Below are 17,580 nucleotides of genomic sequence, written 5' to 3'. Positions count from 1 at the left end.
TGCGCGCCGCCGACAGGTATTCCCGGGGCGCGGGCAGGTGAGTTGATGATTGGCGCCCCAGGTGAAGGTGCCGGTAGCATCCGGCAGGATAACTAACTCACCGGGAGTTGGATCCCGCTCTGCCTGTGATGGATCGGGGACCTGCGCTCAGGGCTTCACGTTCCCCTCTGTAAAATGGAGCTTCGACTCATACTCTTGTGCACATTGCCATTGCGTTGCAGAGCAGTTCCTGCCTCTGTGAGACCCAAGGAACATGCCCCTTTATCTCTCTGGGCCCGCTTCCTCTCTCTAAAGTAAGGAGATTGAAGCAGATGATCCCTAAAGTCTCGTCTAGCAGGTATGGGGTCATTGTCCCTCATTGCAGACCAAATGCAAAAAGGAAAAAAAAAAAAAGGGGACCTGTATGGTCTGGCCAAGAAGAGCCAGAGACACTTGGGTATGTGACTTTTGGCAAAGTGGCTACATCTCTTGAGGCTCAGTTTCCTGATTTGCAGAACTAGGGGTAATGATAGAACCATCTCAGATTTTTGATGGTTAAATGGGAGTGAGTTTTTAGCCTACCTGTAATAATTGCTGTACCCCATCCCAGCCATCAGTTCTTATATTTTCAAAAATATTCCTTAGCCATTGTGAAAACTTAATTTTTGGAGTCACTTCCTCCCAGGCGGGATGGTTTTATAGGCTGATCCAGATGGGAAAACCGAGGCCTTCTTACCCAAGGCTGGATGTATCTCAGGGCCGGTGTATCTCTTCCCTTCAGCCTCAGTACAGCACAGGATTGGGAAGCAATCTTGAGGACCAGTGATGGACACTCCTTTGGCTCTTGTGGCTTTTGTGTCATTCGTGGCTCTTGTTTTTCAATGGCCTGCTCTTCCCCAGAGATATTTCTCTCCCAGCTCTGACCCACCTGGGAGTGGGAAACTATGTACCACACCAACAGATTGTTGAGACCAACAGCTGCTGCAAAGGAATGAGGCTGGCTCAGCAGCACCATCTTCAGGCTGGCTTCTAGGCCCTGCCCTTCCACAGGCCCGCCTAGGGCTGAACTTTTGTGCCAGGAGCTGATGCTGAAGCGGACGGCTCAGAGCAGCTGTCCAGTGACCTGGGGTGTGGAGAACTTCTTTAGGATCTGGGATGGAGCTTTTACTTGAGGAAGGCAGAACAGAGAAGATTGAAGGGAGAATGGCTTGAGGACAGGGCAAACCCTCCTAAGTCTTGTTTAGATGTCCCCTGGGATCTTCTGTTGCTCACAGAGGATGTGGTCATCTGAACAAGGAAGCTGGGGAGAGGTTAAGTGGGTACAACCAAGGAAGGGATGGACCGAAGCTGACACTCCGTTTTCTCACTAGATGTGAGGTGGTGCAGGACGTCTGGGGGCCACAAATGCTCCTTTTCCTGGAGATGTGACCCAAAGTGAGCTGTTACACCATCTTCCTGGTAACATGTGCGCCCGCCCTGGGATCCTGCACGTCCCCTCCTTCCTGCTTCTCCAGTTTGCTCTGCTGCACTGGCTACAGGGAAGTGCCTGCTGGGTGTGTCAGGATTCCCATGTAGTGAAGTGCTCCAGGAAGCCTTAATTACTCCAGACCTGGTGCGGCTCGGGGCCTACCGACGTCAACCTACTGCAGGGTCATGGTGATCTATTGCAATTTACAACAGCTGAAAAGTCTTAGGACTTTCACTTTCCCATCTGAGGGATATTGAGTTTTTAGGTTTAGGTCAAAGAGCCAGTGGTAGCACTGAGACCAGGGGTCTTTCTACAGCCTTGGCTGTCACTGAAGGCGTGCCATCTGCCTCCTGATGAGGCCACAGTCCGAGGCTAACCTGCAGTTAAACCAGAGCTCTCCTTCCTCCCATTTCAGCCAGAATTCCCAGTCCATTTTCCCCAGTTTTCCAGCCCAGCTTTTCTGTCATTGAGCATATTTGACCAGAGCCTCTCACTCTCACATCCTTGCACATTGCTGACTTGTTTCCATGGCAGCAGGTTGTACCAGTGCTGGCAATTCCTCTCCTTTCTCTGCCAGGCTTGCTGGTTCCCAGGCAGTGGCCTTGGAAGGTTAGGACATTTTAGGGAATTCTGTATCTGGGCTTGAAGACCAAGAATACGAAAGCTGTCTTCCCAGTGGGTGGGGAGGCAAGTTGGTAACATCTGCCCAGTGGGATTCCCTGGTCTGGGCAGTGATGTCACCCCCTACCCCACTGGCACCCCTCAGTGAGCCTTGGAGGTAAAGTTGGGGAGGCAAGAGTGGCAGGGAGGGGCATACAGAGTAAACCCTGGCTAAAGCAAGGCCCCACATGGTGGCCTAACTCAGGCCAGACATAATTGTGGAGGTTGGGCAACAGTTTGGGTAAAGAAGGCTGCCCTGGAGGCTGGCATGGGGAAAAAGAGCTGATTATATGAACCCTACATTATTGATCTTCACACAGCCTGAAACAGCGTGAAGCTGGGCATGTGTTCACGCCACCTGTCTCCGCAGGCCACACTCTGCTGTGCAGCTCATCTCTTGGTTTGGAGAACTGGCTCCGAGACCTCTGACTTTCTCCATGGCTTCCACTCTCACTGGTGGCTCAGCTCAATGCCTTGTCCAATTCTGGGCACAGTCTTGATTGTCTCCGTGTCCCAAATGTTCCTGCGCTAGACTGAACTCTGCCTCTTGAGAATGTCCGCTCTCCTGCCGACCCCAAGCTTTTATTTCCTAAACAGAAATGGGAAGTTGGGGAAACTGGGAGGCTGAGTGCCATGGGGATAGAGTAAGTGGTTTGGGGGCAACAAATAGAATTATTTGAGGGTCAGTGGGATGACTGATCTGGTCGGCAGAGATCCCCCAAAACCCCAGTACTGCTAGGTGTCCTGTACGGCAGGTGTGGCTGGCTGGAGCAAGGCCTACAGGCTCTCGCTGCAGCCAGATATGCTTCAGGTGGTCCCTGCTGCCCCACCCACCTGCTGCAGCCTCCCCCTCACCTCAGCCCTGCTATGTCCTCTCTTCCCTCTGCTCCCTCCACCCCGGGCCACTCATGCCTGAGCTGCTTAGGAGGGCTGAGCTTGGCCTGCATGTTGGAGGACTGGTGCTCTCAGGCAGATACTTGATTCCTCTCCTCTTACAAAGGAAAAAGGACTCTGAAAAGAAAGGAAGTTAGAGCAAGCAGACAGAACTACCTGAAAGCCAAGTGCAAAGGAATCAGGTTGAAGCGATCCTGAAGGTTGTAGTCCGGAGAAGAACTCAGGGTACCAGTCAGCTCTAAGGGTCTGCTGGTCTCAGGGATGGGTTGTGGGGCCAGGTGAGTCTGGTCTAATGGAGAACTCTGTTTCAAGTTGGATTGTTTGACAGCCTGGGGGTCTGTGAAGGATTCATTTGACAGGAAGACAGGGATAAAGCTAAAACTATTCCTTTTTCTTATAATTCTTCTCTTCAAGCCTTGAGCTTCAAACTTTTCTCTCCTGTCGACTTTCCCACCTCTTCTATTTACACCCAGGTGTAAATCTCAGGGTGATAACCCTTATTTTTCACATTTAATCAGTTATCAAATTCTGTGGGTCCTCCACAAAACAGTTGCCTTTTATTCCCACTTCCTCTCCAAGCTCCTGCTCCCACTCCTAGACTACTGTAATAGACTCCTAACTGTGATGCCCTTTGGTCTGTCCAGAGTGTCCTGACTAGATTAATCTTTCAGGAGAATTACATCACTTCACGTGTTACTCCCATGTTTATTGCCTTCCATGGTGCTGCTGTTGCTTGCCAAGTACAGTACACACTCTCTGTTCTGTTGTTCAAGGCTTTTCCCAGTTTGGCACACAGCCTACTTACCTTTCTGAATTATCTCCCAGAACGTCCTAGTATGCACCTTTGACTCAAATCAAACTAGATTACTCACTGTTTCTTGAAAACAACTTTTCCTCCCCTTAACCTTTGTTCCTGCTGTTCTTTCTGTCTAGAAAGGTCCTCTGTCACGTTCATTTATTCATTTTAAAATATTTATTAAGGGACTTCCCTGGTGGTCCAGTGGCTAAGACTGAGCTCCCAATGCAGAGGGCTTGGGTTTGATCCCTAGTCAGGGAACTAGATCCCACATGCCACAACCAAGACCCAGTGCAGCCAAATAAATAAGAGTTTATATATATACATATATATATATATATAGAACACCTTTTTATTTTCAACATTTTCAGATTTAGTTGAAAGCAGTAGTACAGTGAACACATATCTAAATTCACCAGTTGTTAATCTTCTGCCACATTACTTTTTTCCCCCCTAGATTCACTAAAAATAAGTTTCAGGCATTAAGAGACTTCACTCCTAAATATTTTGGCCCATATCTCCTAAAAGTAGGATATTTTCTCAAATAACTGCAATATCCTTTTTAAAAATTGTGGTAAAATATACATAACATGAAATTTACTATTTTAACCATTTTAAGTATATAATTGTGGCATTAAGTTTCTTCACAGTGCTGTCAACCATCATCATTATCCACTTCCTGAACTTTTCCATCATCCTGAAAGGAAACTGTACCCAGTAAATATTCCATTCTCCCCTGGCAACTTCTATCCTACTTTATGTCTCTATGAATTTGTCTGTTCTTAGTAAGTGGAACCATGCAATATTTGTCCTTTTGTGTCTGGCTTATTTCACTTAGCATAATGTCTTCAAGGTTCACCCATGAAGCATTATCAGAATTTCATTCCTAAGCAATATTCTATTGTCTGTATAGATCACATTCTGTTTAGTTACTCATCTGTTGAGGGACAGCTGGCTTGTTCCACTTTTTGGCTGTTGTGAATAATGCTGCTATGAACACAGGTGTACAAGCATCTCTTTGAGTCCCTGCTTTCAGTTCGTTTAGATATATATCTAGAAGTGGAATTCCTGGGTCATATGCTAAGTCTATGTTCAACTTTATGAGGATCTGTGGAACTGTTTACCATAGCGACCAAGAAATTTCACAATGCAGTATTATTATATAGGCTAATTAGGCCATAATAGCATTTCTCCAAATATTCCGAAAATCTAGTTCTCCTGCCTTCTTGTTTTTCGTGACGTTGATATTTTTGAAGGATCTAAGCTAGTTTTCTGGTAAAAAGCTCTTGATTTAAATTTTCTCTGAATGTTTCTTCACAATTAAATTTAAGTTAAACCTTTTTGCAAGAATACCACATGAGGGACATGTTCTCTCTGCTGCATTGTTTTGGTCATTTAATGTTGCTTTATCTCATTAATCGGAGAAGGCAATGGCACCCCACTCCAGTACTCTTGCCTGGAAAATCCCATGGACGGAGGAGCCTGGAAGGCTGCAGTCCATGGGATCATTGAGGGTCGGACACGACTGAGCGACTTCACTTTCACTGTTCACTTTCATGCACTGGAGAAGGAAATGGCAACCCACTCCAGTGTTCTTGCCTGGAGAATCCCAGGGACGGGGGAGCCTGGTGGGCTGCCGTCTATGGGGTCGCACAGAGTTGGACACGACTGAAGCGACTTAGCAGTAGCAGCAGCGGTATCTCATTAATGTTGATACTGAACCAAGACACGTTACATACAGAGGTACTATGAGAGGAAGAAGACAGATAGGAGACAAGGAATCACACTTTTAAATTGCTGACAAAGGGAGAGTTTCAGTCTAGAGTTCTATATCCAATGAAAATACCCTTTAAAATGAAAGAGAAATAAAAACATTTTCAGAAAAATGAGATAAGAAAATTTATTGTCTGCAGACCTGCACTATGAGAAATACTATGAAATTATTCAGGTTGAAGGGAAAAATTTGGAAACTTGGATCTATAGGAAGGAATGAAGAGCCGCAGAATTGATAATTCTGGGTAATTATAAAATAATTTTTTTTCTTGTCTTAATTGCCATAAAAGACAAATAATTGCTTACAGCAAAAGCAATATAAGTGTAAGATGCAGTTTATGATATATGTAAGAATAAAATATATGATAATAGTACAAAGGATGGGAGAATAAATGAAATTAAAGCTTCTTTTGTGAAATGTGTTCAATTACACTGTGATAAATTAGCAATGCATATTATAATTTCTTGGTAGTGTCTTCTTTTTTTTGTCTCTTAAATTTTTTTAAATTTTTTGGAGGTGGAGTCTTTATAGAGTTATTACGTTAAAATGAGGTCATTAGGGTAGACCCTAATCCAATGTGACGGGTTTCCTTATAGGAAGAGGAAATCTGGACACAGACATGTACAGAGAGAAGACAAGGTGGAGACACAGGGGCACGATGGTTGTCTACAAGCCAAAGACTGGGGCCTGGAACAGATCCTTTCCCACCCACCTCGGAAGGAACCAACCCTGCCAACACCATGATCTCAGACTTCTTGCTTCAGAGCTGTGAGTAAATAAATTTCTATTGTTTGAGGCCCCCAGTCCATGGCACTTTGTTATGACAGCCCTTGCAAACTAACACAGACTTAAACCCAACTGTATTAATAATTCCACTAAATATAAATGCTCCAGTGGAAAAAACAGAGCTGGTCAGATTGAAAAATGAAGACCCAACTATAGTTGACCCTTGAACAGTGCAGAGGTAAGGGGCACCAAACCACCCAGCGGTGGAAAAGTTGAGTGTAACTTTACAGTTGGCCCTCCCTATCTGCTGTTCTGCATTCACGATTCAACCAACTGCTGACAGTTTAGTACTGTAGTGCGTATTTATTGAAAAGAAATCTATGTATAAGTGGGCCCTGCAGTTCAAATATGTGTTGTTCAAGGGTTAACTATATATATCTAAGATATAATTTTAATATACAGATACAGACCATAAAAGATGAAAAAAAAGATATACTATGTACATAAAAAGCTGATATGGCTGCATTAGTATCAGATAAAGTAAATGTCGAGACAAGGAGAATTAGCAGAGAAAAAAGCATTTCATAATCAAAAAAGGGTCAGTTGAACAGGAGGATATAATCCTAAATGTGTGTGCATGCGTGGTCGCTTCAGTCCTGTCCGACTATCTTCGATCTCATGAATTCTAGCCCGCCAGGCTCCTCTGTCCATGGAGATTCTCCAGGGAAGAATACTGGAGTGGGTTACCTTGCCCTGCACCAGGGGATCTTCCAGACCTAGGGATCAAACCTGCGTCTCATGTCTCCCGCATTGGCAGGCAGATTCTTTACCACTAGCGCAACCTGAATCCTAAATGTATACACCTAATAGCAGAGCTACAGAAAATGAAATAATAATTGACAGAACTAAAGGGAAAAACAGACAAAAGGATAATTACAGTCAGAGATTTGAAAACCCCTCTACTGATAACTGATAGGCAAGAGAGCAATGGGATTTAGAAAATCTAAACAGTACAACCAACCAACCTGATATAATTGACATTAAAGAAACTCCACCCCATAAATGCAGAATGCACTTTTTTTTTCAAGTACATATGGAATATTCACTAAGCTAGATTATATCCTTGGCCATAAAGATAAATCTCAATAAATTTCAGAAGATTAAAATCTCGTAGAATATGCTCTCTAATCACAGTGGAATTAAGTTAGAAATAAGTACGTAATATAGCTAGAAAATCCATAGATGTTTAGAAATTAAAGACTGTATTTCTTTATAACTAATGAGTTGAGAAAACAAATGAAATTAGAAAATATTTAAAGCTGAACCATAATGAAAGCACAGCATATCAAAATTTGTATAGTGCAGTTAAAGAAGTTCTTAGAGGAAAATATTTAACTTTAAATGCTTATATCTGAAAAAAAGAAAGAAAATTTTAAAGTCAGTATTCTACGTTTCTACCTTAAGAAGCCAGAAAAAGTTTGGTGGTTTCTCAAAAAGTTTAACAGAATTACCACATGATCCAGCAGTTCTACTTCTAAAAATATACCTAACATATATTCATATAAAAACTTGTACATAGGTGTTCATAGCCACATAGTCATTTATCGGAAAAGTGGGAACAATTCAAATGTCCATCAACTATTGAATGGATAAACAAAATATGATATATTGGCCCAATGAAATACTATTCAGCCATAAAAATAAAGTAGTTACATATTAGAACATGTATGAATCTTGAGTACCTTATGCTAAGTGAAAGAAGTCAGACACAAAAGGCTGCATATTGTATGAGTCACTTACATGAAATACTCAGAATAGGCAGGTCCACAGAGAGAGCAGACTAGTGGTTGGCAGGGGAGAACTAGGACCGACTGCTAATAGAGAGATGAAAATGTTCTGGAATTAGATGATGGCGATTATTGCACACATAGTGAATATACTAAAAACCATTGAATTGTACACGTTTTTTTCGGTAATTATTTATTTTTGGCTGTGCTGGGTCTTCATTGCTGTGAGGCTTCTCTAGTTGCGGTGAGTGGGGGCTCCTCTTTAGTTGCAGTGCTTGGGTTCTCATTGCAGTGGCTTCTCTCGTTGCAGAGCGCTAGTTCTAGACGCACGGGCTTCAGTGGCTGTGGTGGGCAGGCTGTAGAGCACGGGCTCAGTAGTTGCGGTACACAGGCTTAGTTGCTCTGCGGCATGAGGGATCTTGCTGGACCAGGGATTAAATGTGTGTCTCCCACATTGGTAGGCGGATTCTTTACCACTGAGCCACCAGGAAGCCCAAGTTATACACTTTTAAAGTGGCAGTTATATGAATACTATCTCAAAAAAAGAATAAAAGTAAAAAAGTAAACAAGCTAAACCCAAAGGAAAGAATAGTGAAGAGCAGAAATTAATGAAATAGAAAATATACAAAGAACAGAGAAAGTGCAGCAACAAAAATTTAATTAATTAAAAAATAATATAAGAAGTAGAACCACTTTGGAAAGCAGATGGGCAGCTTCTTGTAGAACTGACTGTATATATTATGTTACACCTCCCAGCAATTTGACTGACTGACATCTACCTGAGAGAAATGAAAATATGTGCCTATACAAAGACTTGTACCTAAATGTTTATAACAGCTTGATTCATTAGAGTCCAAAACTAGAAATAACCCAAATGTTCATCAACTGATGAATGGATAACTACATTTTAATATATTCATACAGTGGAATATGACTTAGCAGCAAAGATGAGTGAAGTGCTGATACACAATAATGTGAGTGGATCTCACAGATACTATATTGAATTGATGTAGCCAGATATGCTGAATGGTGGCATTTATATGAGTTCCAGAAACAGCAAAACAAATCTTAGATTATAGGAATCAAATTGTCTAAGATGGGAGAAGAGAGAGAGACGAGGTGCAAAGGAGAGTGGGGGGATTTTCTGGGCTGATGAAAATGTCCTAGATCTTAATTGGGTTGGATTGGTAGTTACACTGGTGCATAACTGTTATCTTGGTGATGCAGCCAAAATTAAAAAAATAAATCTATGTAGTTTTATTGTAGATATATGATACTTCAATAAAGTTAATTTTAAAAAAATCAACATACTGATACCTCCAATTCAACTCCAACACTTCAGGACTCTTCCCCACCTTCCCCTATTAAAAAAATTTTTCCCCTCTACATGGCTTGTGGGATCTTAGTTCCCTGACCAGGGATCAAACCCATGGCCCCTGCAGTGGAAGTGCAGAGTCCTAACCACTGTACCATCAGGGAAGTATCCCTCAATTCCATATTTTATCTCCCTTTTTTCACAGTGAAGTCTCTGGTTCCCAACATCTATATAGTTATTCATTTTTTTTCTGTTTTTAATACAAAAACAGAAACAGTTTTAGAATTTATATACCAATACCATTTATCAACAACAAACCTACTAAGTAAAGCTCCAGATTTCTTTTGTGTGTGGTTCTTTTGTTCTTACGAAGTCCATGAATTGTGTTCAAATTTTACAATTCTTATATTCTTTTTCTGTGAGGTTATATTATTAATTTAACATATAGTTGGATTCATTTGCTACCATTTATATTCAACTTTAGGATTTTTGAAAATCTCTCTTGATACATTTTTAAATATGCAAAATGTTTATGTGGTTCAAGAGCTGAAATTATATAAGAAAGTATATTTAGAGAAATCTCATTCCCATCCTATCTCATCCACTCTCTTCTTGCCTGCCCCAAACAGTAACCATTTTGTTAGTTTTTAGTTTACTGTCCCAGTGTTTCTTTGTTCAGTTATCTCTCTCGTCTCCCGTCTTTCTTACCCAAAGGCAGTGTACTATGTATTGAACAATTTGTCCTGGTGATCACTCCATATCAGCTAATGGAAATCTTCTTCATTTTTCAAAATGGCTACACAGTATTCCATCGGGAGGGTTTGTTTAATCCGTGAACCAGAATTTAGGGGGTTTCCAATATTCTGCTTTCACGAATAATGCCAGCAAATATGCTTTTGCATATGTTGTTTCATGTTTGTCGAAGAGATTCTTCAGGGTAAATTCCGAGAAGTGGGGTTGCTGGGTCAAAGGTAAGTGCCATGTCGTCTTGTCAGTGCTACCAGATTCCCCTCCACGGAGGCTGTGATGTTTTCTGCTCCTGTGTGTTTCCCCCAAGCCTTGTCAACAGCGTACACTGGCCAAATGTTTCAGCTTTTATCAGTCTTGTTTTATTTTCTTATTTATTTATTTATTTTTGGCCGGGCCGTGTCTTCATCGCTGTGCAGGCTTTTCTCTAATTGTGTCAGGTGGGGGCGCCTCTTCGTTGCAGTGCTCGGGCTTCTCATTGTGCTGGCCTCTCAGGTCACGGAGCACGGGCTCTGGGGTGTGTGGGCTTCAGCAGTTATGGCACGTGAGCTCAGTATTGTGATGCACAGCCTTAGCAGCTCCAAGGCCTTTCGGGTCCTCCCAAACCAGGGATCGAACCCTGTCTCCTGTATTGGCCAGGCAGGCCAATTTACCACTGAGCCAGTAGGGAAGCCCTTTTGCCAGTCTTGTGTGGAATGAAGTGGCACATCTTTCGATGTATTTAAGAGTAGACTGAAAAGTCTTTTAGGCTTGGGACCCAAGCCACATACTCCACATACTACTCACACTAGCAGATGCCCCATCTGCATTTGTTAAATGCATAAATGAATGAACTGGTTGGACTTCTATTGGACTCATCATGTTTGCACTCTTGTGAAACCTGTTCCCATGACAAGTTGCCTCTTGTCCCAGTGTAGGGCAGTGCCAAGTGCCTGGCAGAGGTCTAGTGAACAAGGAGATGGGCCAGCTAGAAGGAGTGAGTCCTGGACCTTCCCACTGCCAAGACCCCACCATATGGACAGGTAGAAGCCCCGTTTCTCCCTATATTCTCCCAGTGGAATTTGGGATGGAATTTGGAATTTGGAATAGTTAAAAGAGTGTGGCATCATGAGTGCAGAATATGCACAAAACCATCGCAGTATGTAATACAAAACCCTTGTATCCTAGTGGAATTGTTTCTATTATTATTTTTTTTTTTTTTTGGTCCATGCCCAACAGCATGTGGGATCTTAGTTCCCTGAAGTACTTGTTAAATAAATACATCAACATTTTCTTATTGATTGATCAAATAGGTAATATAGTTATAAATTCAAGGTTCAAAAGTCTCATTTAATGAAAAATTTCCCCTCATTCCTATTTCCAAGCCACCAAGTTACCTTCCTCTCAAAAACAGCTGATGGTATCAAGTTCGTGGGTATCCTTTCAGAGATATTATATGCATGAAAGAAGTGAATACACACACATTTTAACCCAAACTGTAGCATAGTGTGCACATTGTTCTGTAAATCCTTTTTTCCCACTTAACTTTATTTCAGAGACTATCCTATTCTGTACCAATACATAAAGAGTTTCCTCAAACTTTTTCACAGTACGATATCCATCGTGTACTACTACTTACTTTCTGGTTGCCTTATTGATAGGTGTTTAGGCTGTTTATAGTCTTTGCAATAAAATGGAGAGGGCAATGGCACCCCACTCCAGTACTCTTGCCTGGAAAATCCCATGGATGGAGAAGCCTGGTAGGCTACAGTTCATGGGTTTGCTACGAGTCGGATACGACTGAGCGACTTCACTTTCACTTTTCACTTTCATGCATTGGAGAAGGAAATGGCAGCCTACTCCAGTATTCTTGCCTGGAGAGTCCCAGGGATGGGGGAGCCTGGTGGGCTGCTCTCTATGGTGTTGCACCGAGTCGGACACGACTGAAGCAACCTAGCGGCAGCAGCAGCATAGTCTTTGCTATTACAAACAGTGCTATAATGTTATTTTATACATACAAGAGTATCTGTAAGATACATTTCTACATACGAACTGAAAGGGACCTGTGTACCGGTAATTGTGATAAACAAGGCCAAATTGGTGTCTTTGGGGTTGTCCCAGTTTACACACCAGCACTGTGGGGGTGAAAAGGACCCTGGGCAGCTGTGCTCTTGAGAGCATTTGAGACGTTGGCTGGATGTTGTCTGCACTCCATAGAGAGGCAGTGGTGGTGGTTTAGTCAGTAAGTCGTATCTGACTCTTGTGACCCCATGGACTGTAGCCTGCCAGGCTCCTCTGTCCATGGGACTCTCCAGGCCAAGAATACTAGAGTGGGTTGCCATTTCCTTTTTAAGGGGATCTTCCTGACCCAGGAATCCAAGCCAGGTCTCCTGTGTTGCAGGCAGATTCTTTACCAACTGAGCTACAAGAGAAGCCCAGAGGACCTCAGATGAATGCTCAGTGGGCTGGCCCAGAGAGGGGAACAGGATCCTGCTTTAGAAGTCGACAGCCTTGATGCCTTCGTTCATAAGAAGGCTCTAGGAAAAGAGGACTCCTGCCGTCAAGGTCACACAACCCCAAGAAGTGACTTAGAAGGAGACCAAATTGCACTGGAGTTCAGGACTAGCCTTCAGAACTGGGACCTAAATGATTCTCACAAGCTGGATAGGACCAGTGGATCAAACAGTAGGTGTGAGTGAAGCGGGAGGGTTCTTTCAGCTCTGAGTGCTTCGTTGTTGATGTTTTTCAGTCGCCCACTCGTGTCTGACTCTTTGCAGCCCTGTGGACTGCAGCACACCAGTCCTCCCTGTCCCTCACCATCTCCGAGTTTGCCCAAGTTCACGTTCATTGCATCAGTGATGCCATCCAGCCATCTCATCTTCTGACCAAAATACTGGAGCTTCAGCTTCAGGATCAGTCCTTCCAGTGAATATTCAGGGTTGATCTCCCTTAAGATTGACTGGTTACTATGCAGCAGTGCCTGTGCTGATTACTCTGGTGACAAGGATAAAATACTCTCCAGCAGTGGAGATGCAATGTGACACATTGCTACATTATAAAATATGAGCTTTCCTGGTGGCTCAGATGGTAAAGAATCCACCTGCAATGCAGGAGACCTGGGTTCTATCCCTGGGTCAAGAAGATCCCCTGAAGAAGGAAATGGCAACCCACTCCAGTATTCTTGCCTGGAGAATCCCATGGACAGAGGAGCTTGGCGGGCTATAGTCCATGGGGTCATGAAGAGGAGGACACAACTGAATGACTAATACTTTCACAGGAGGAGGTGGAACCCTTAACTCTCCTCAGGGAAAGTGCCTGGAGAGAAGAGCATGCAGTCAGGGTGGGGCTCACAGGAGGAGGAGCCAAGGGAACCTCCTGGTGAGGTGAGAGGCTACCTCCTCATAGGAGGTCTCTAGGAAATGCCTGTCCCTTCAGAAGAGAAAGGACCGAAGTAGGGCTCCAGAATTACCCAGGACTTGTCCACCATGTGGAAGCCCCTGCTCATCCTTGAATGCTGAGCTAAAGGGCCGTTTTCGGGAAGCCTGAGTTCCCAGAGTTCAGTGTACACCCGTCTCGTGGCAGTGTTTACGGTTCTTGGGCGCATCTTTTCTCTGTCTCCACTGCAGTGAGCTCCTAGAGCTTAGGGACTAGGGTTCTGAGCTGCCACGACCAGCACGAGACCAGCACGAAGCTGTTTTCTAACAGGACTCAGGTGGATGAACTGGAGGCCAGCCTACCTGCTGAGGAAACTAGCAGTCGTGTTCCAGATCCCCTAAGTCCTCGAGGTGGTGTCAGCCCCGCTCAAGCTGGCACTCTTTGGCTTCCATCTGCTCCTAGACTAATTCAGAAACGTCTTCCTTTCCCTGTTTACTCAAGTGTCTTGGAAAATTAGCTCCCTAAGCCCTCACGCTACCAGTGAGTTTGTCTGAGTTTGAAGGTGGATAAATGTTGCCACACCTGAGTCAATAAAGAATGAATCAGTGTGCCCCTCATTGGTGGGTGTGGCATGGTGGTTACTATGACAGCTGAGCTGCCAGTGAGAACTGCAAAACTGGGACAGAGGGAAGCAGGAAATGTGGGGACCAAATTAGGGTGAGCCATACTGTTCCTTTCCATCTCCTCCTAACGAGATCTTCCTTGATATCTCCGCATCATCACACAGGTGCCACCATGTGTGAAGTTCTCGGGAACCTCCTGGACACAGCGTGGCCTCTCCTGCCACTCTGACACTCTCCCCCCCTCTTTGCTAGTCGTCTTCTACCTTCTAGAGAGACTTTTCCCAAGTGTGATCTTTGGTCCTATCCGTGCCACCTCCCCCTGTCTCCCTTTCCTCTCTCTGAGAACTCATCTGTGCTCATTGGCTCGAATGTCGGTTCTAGGCACGTGAGTCCCCTCAGTCCCCTGGATTCCACACACTCTCTGTCCTTGCTTCAGCACTTGACCTCTGGCTTCCCATTGCCTAATAGATGTTTCCATTCGGGCGTCCTGTTGTCATCTCAAACTAAACATGCATGAAATCAAGCCTGTCCTCCCCTCCCAGTTTCCACTTCTTTTCTGCCCACGGCACCAGCATTCTCTCATCCATCCACGCTCAAAAGCTGAGTCATGTTTGACCACTCCTCCCCATCCTTGCCTTCCCAAAGGCAAGTCTTGCCAGCTTCCTTTGTGACTTCTCTTACTTTATCCTCTGCATTGTCTGCTCATCTGGGTCTCAGCACCCATGTTTTGAATACTTTAGAGCTTCCTGCTTGGCCCTCCTGCCTGCAGTTTGTTCTCCATCTAGTCTGTCATACCTGGGCAGACAGATTCTCCAGAATGATTACTTTTATCCCGTCCCTTTCTGCTCAGAACCCTTAGGCACTGCCATCACCATCGAGGAGTCCACACTGCAAAGGCCCCAGAGTCAAGCCCCTGTGTCATCCCTCACCAGTGTCATCCCACGTGATATGAATGCAGGCTGTGCAGCGGGACTCTGGGATCAAATCCTGTCCCTCATATGTGCCGTGTGATCCTGGGCAAGCACTTAACCTTTCTGTGCCTGAGTGTCCTCTTTAGACTGCCTTATAAAATGTTTATAATCGTTTCTAGGATTGCTGTGAGGACAAAGGTCGCTTAGGACAGTGCTGGGTCCGTAGCAAGCACCGAAATGCTAGTTTTGGGCCATGCTGATTTTCACAGAGCACGTGCTGCAGTCCCCACGCGTTTCCCCTGGGTGCACACACCCACCCCTCCTCACGGCCTTTGCTTAGCCCACTCCCTCAGTCTAGAATGCTTTCCTCTGTCTGCTGACTCTTACTCACCCGTCAAGGGCCACTGACCTCCCATTTCCTCCCAATACACACTCGCTCGGTGCGTTTGCCGTGCTGCTCAGCCTTGGCTTGTGGTAGTGGGTGTGTCGTGGTATTTGAAACCAGCCACAGGCCACACATGAATGTGTCTTCCTGGGGTTCATTTTACTTGATAAGTAAGTTCAGCCGTTTTTGTTTTGTTTTTGGCTGTGCGATGCATGATGGGGGATTTTCATTCCCCAACCAGGATTGAACCGTCCCCTGCAGTGGAAGCTGGGAGTCTTAACCGCTGGACCACCAGAGATGCCCCAGGTTCAGCCGTTTTTATGTTACAGCAACTACTTCAGACATACCGTGGAATAGAATACAAAATTTGCCAAAGATAAAACACACAACTGCTAAGAATATTCAGAGTGGTCCCAGGGGTGAGTGTGCGCTCATTCTGCAGTGGAAAGGTCTGAGAAGCAGTGGCCTGATGAGTTGAGGGGCCACGTGTGATAAGGTTGAGCAGGGGTCATGCAGCGAGATGTGGCAGGCCTGGGCACAGGGCCCTGCAATGAGGGTCCCCGTGACACGCCGTGCTCAGTCCTTCCTGAGAACCCTGTCTATACCTTCCTACCTGCCCCCGGGTGGCACTCATAGTACGTTGTTTTTCACTTTCCACATGGGTAGGTCTTTTCGATGCCATCCTGAACACCTGGAGCGCAGGTGTGGGTGCGAATGCAGGTGCGGGGTCCCAGAGGGGGAAGGCAGGCCTGGGTGGGAGTTGGGCCCTGGTGCTCACTGATGAAGCAGGGCACTTTTCCTCTCAGCCTCGGTTTCCTCATCTGTGGAAGTGGCTGATACCTAACGAGATTGTTCTGAGCAGTCAGCTAGGTGACGTGAAGCGCAGCAGATGGCACGGGTCAGTGCTCGGTAAACATCTGCTCCCTCCCAGCATACCAGGCTGTCAGCAAACATCTGATTCTTGAATGTCCCCTGCCCCAGCCATGTCCTCTTCCCTGCAGCTGGCCCACCCCCTCTGCCTCCCTTCCCGTCACTGGATGCTCTGATCTAAGGCCACACTCTTCCCTGTGCACTGGTCCTGGCCCTCCTCACTCCACAGAGACCCCACTCATCACACTGCCTCCTCTGTCCCCCGGCCTGCAGTGCCCCACCCCACTGGGTCTATCCCTGCACCGGGCCTTTATGCTGTGCTGTCACCCTAACACAAAAGATGGAACAGGACAACCAATAATAAGCACCGTTCCTTGACCCCACATCCTCTCTAGGTGCCACTCACTTCTCTGCTCCCGTCACAATAAAAGGTCCCTGAAAGGCCTGGCCTGCTCCTTGTCTCCACTTCTACCGCCCCTCCCTCTGCTCCCACTCTAGGCCCAGTCCTATACCCACCAGTCCAGGGGAGCTGCTTGTCTCCAGTGACCTCCATGTGGCCAAGTCCAGCGTGCACGTCTCAGGTTATTTTACCAGCCTGTCAGAGGCATCTGAGACCTTGAAACACCCTCTGCCCAGGCCTCCCAGGCCCTCCTCTCTCCTGACTTCCTCCAGTCTTGCCCCTCCTTAGTCTCCTTGCTCAGGCCCTTGCCTCTATCTGTACTCACTCAGGTAATCTCATGCCCACACATGGCTTTCATTGCCACCTAAAGGATGCCCAAATTTCTATCTCAAATCGAGAGGTCTTCCTGGAATTCCAGACTTACGTATCCACCACTGCCGACTCCCCAGCTTGGATGTGTCACAGACCTCAAATCTGAACTCTTAATTCCCTGCCCCACCCTCCCCTTCCCGCAGTCTTTCCCATCTTAGTAATGGGAACTCTGTTCTTCCAGTTGTTCAAGCCAAACCCTTTGGAGTTATCCTTGGCTCCTCTCTTGCTTAAACCCCACAGCCAACCCATCAGCAAGTCCTGTCAGTTCTTCCTTCAAAATACAGAAGGAATCTGGCCACTTCCTACCTCCATCTCCTACCCATCACCTCATGGTGACGCATCACCATCACCTCTCACGAGGCCCAACTCCCAGCCTCCTGAGTGCTTTGTTGCCTCTTCTGCCCCCAGCCCCCCACTGTGTTTTCTACCAACAGCCATCAGTTTGTCATTTGTTGGCTTAAAACCCATTGACAACTTCTTCTCTTACTCAGAATAAAATCCAGATTCCTCACCCTGGTC

General features: G+C 45.5%; 1 long non-coding RNA gene across 3 annotated transcripts; it reads left to right on the top strand.

Annotated features, from left to right (window-relative positions):
* Positions 1 to 6,201: 6,201 nt before the first annotated feature.
* On the top strand, positions 6,202 to 14,117 carry LOC147341795 (uncharacterized). 3 transcript variants are annotated; one of them, XR_015158043.1, is made up of 3 exons: positions 6,202 to 6,339; positions 11,059 to 11,168; positions 12,527 to 12,661. It is a non-coding gene; the product is annotated as an uncharacterized LOC147341795 (long non-coding RNA). The 3 variants fall into 3 exon arrangements; XR_015158045.1 differs by having other exon boundaries at positions 6,204 to 6,339; positions 11,064 to 11,168; XR_015158044.1 differs by lacking the exons at positions 11,059 to 11,168; positions 12,527 to 12,661 and adding an exon at positions 13,831 to 14,117 and having other exon boundaries at positions 6,203 to 6,339.
* Positions 14,118 to 17,580: the final 3,463 nt, after the last annotated feature.

This window comes from Bos grunniens, chromosome 29 (assembly GCF_055505025.1).
Source record: "Bos grunniens cultivar Pamir isolate PY7600 chromosome 29, Bosgru_T2T1.0, whole genome shotgun sequence".
NCBI lineage: Eukaryota > Metazoa > Chordata > Mammalia > Artiodactyla > Bovidae > Bos > Bos grunniens.
This window is presented reverse-complemented; position numbering and strand designations above follow the sequence as displayed.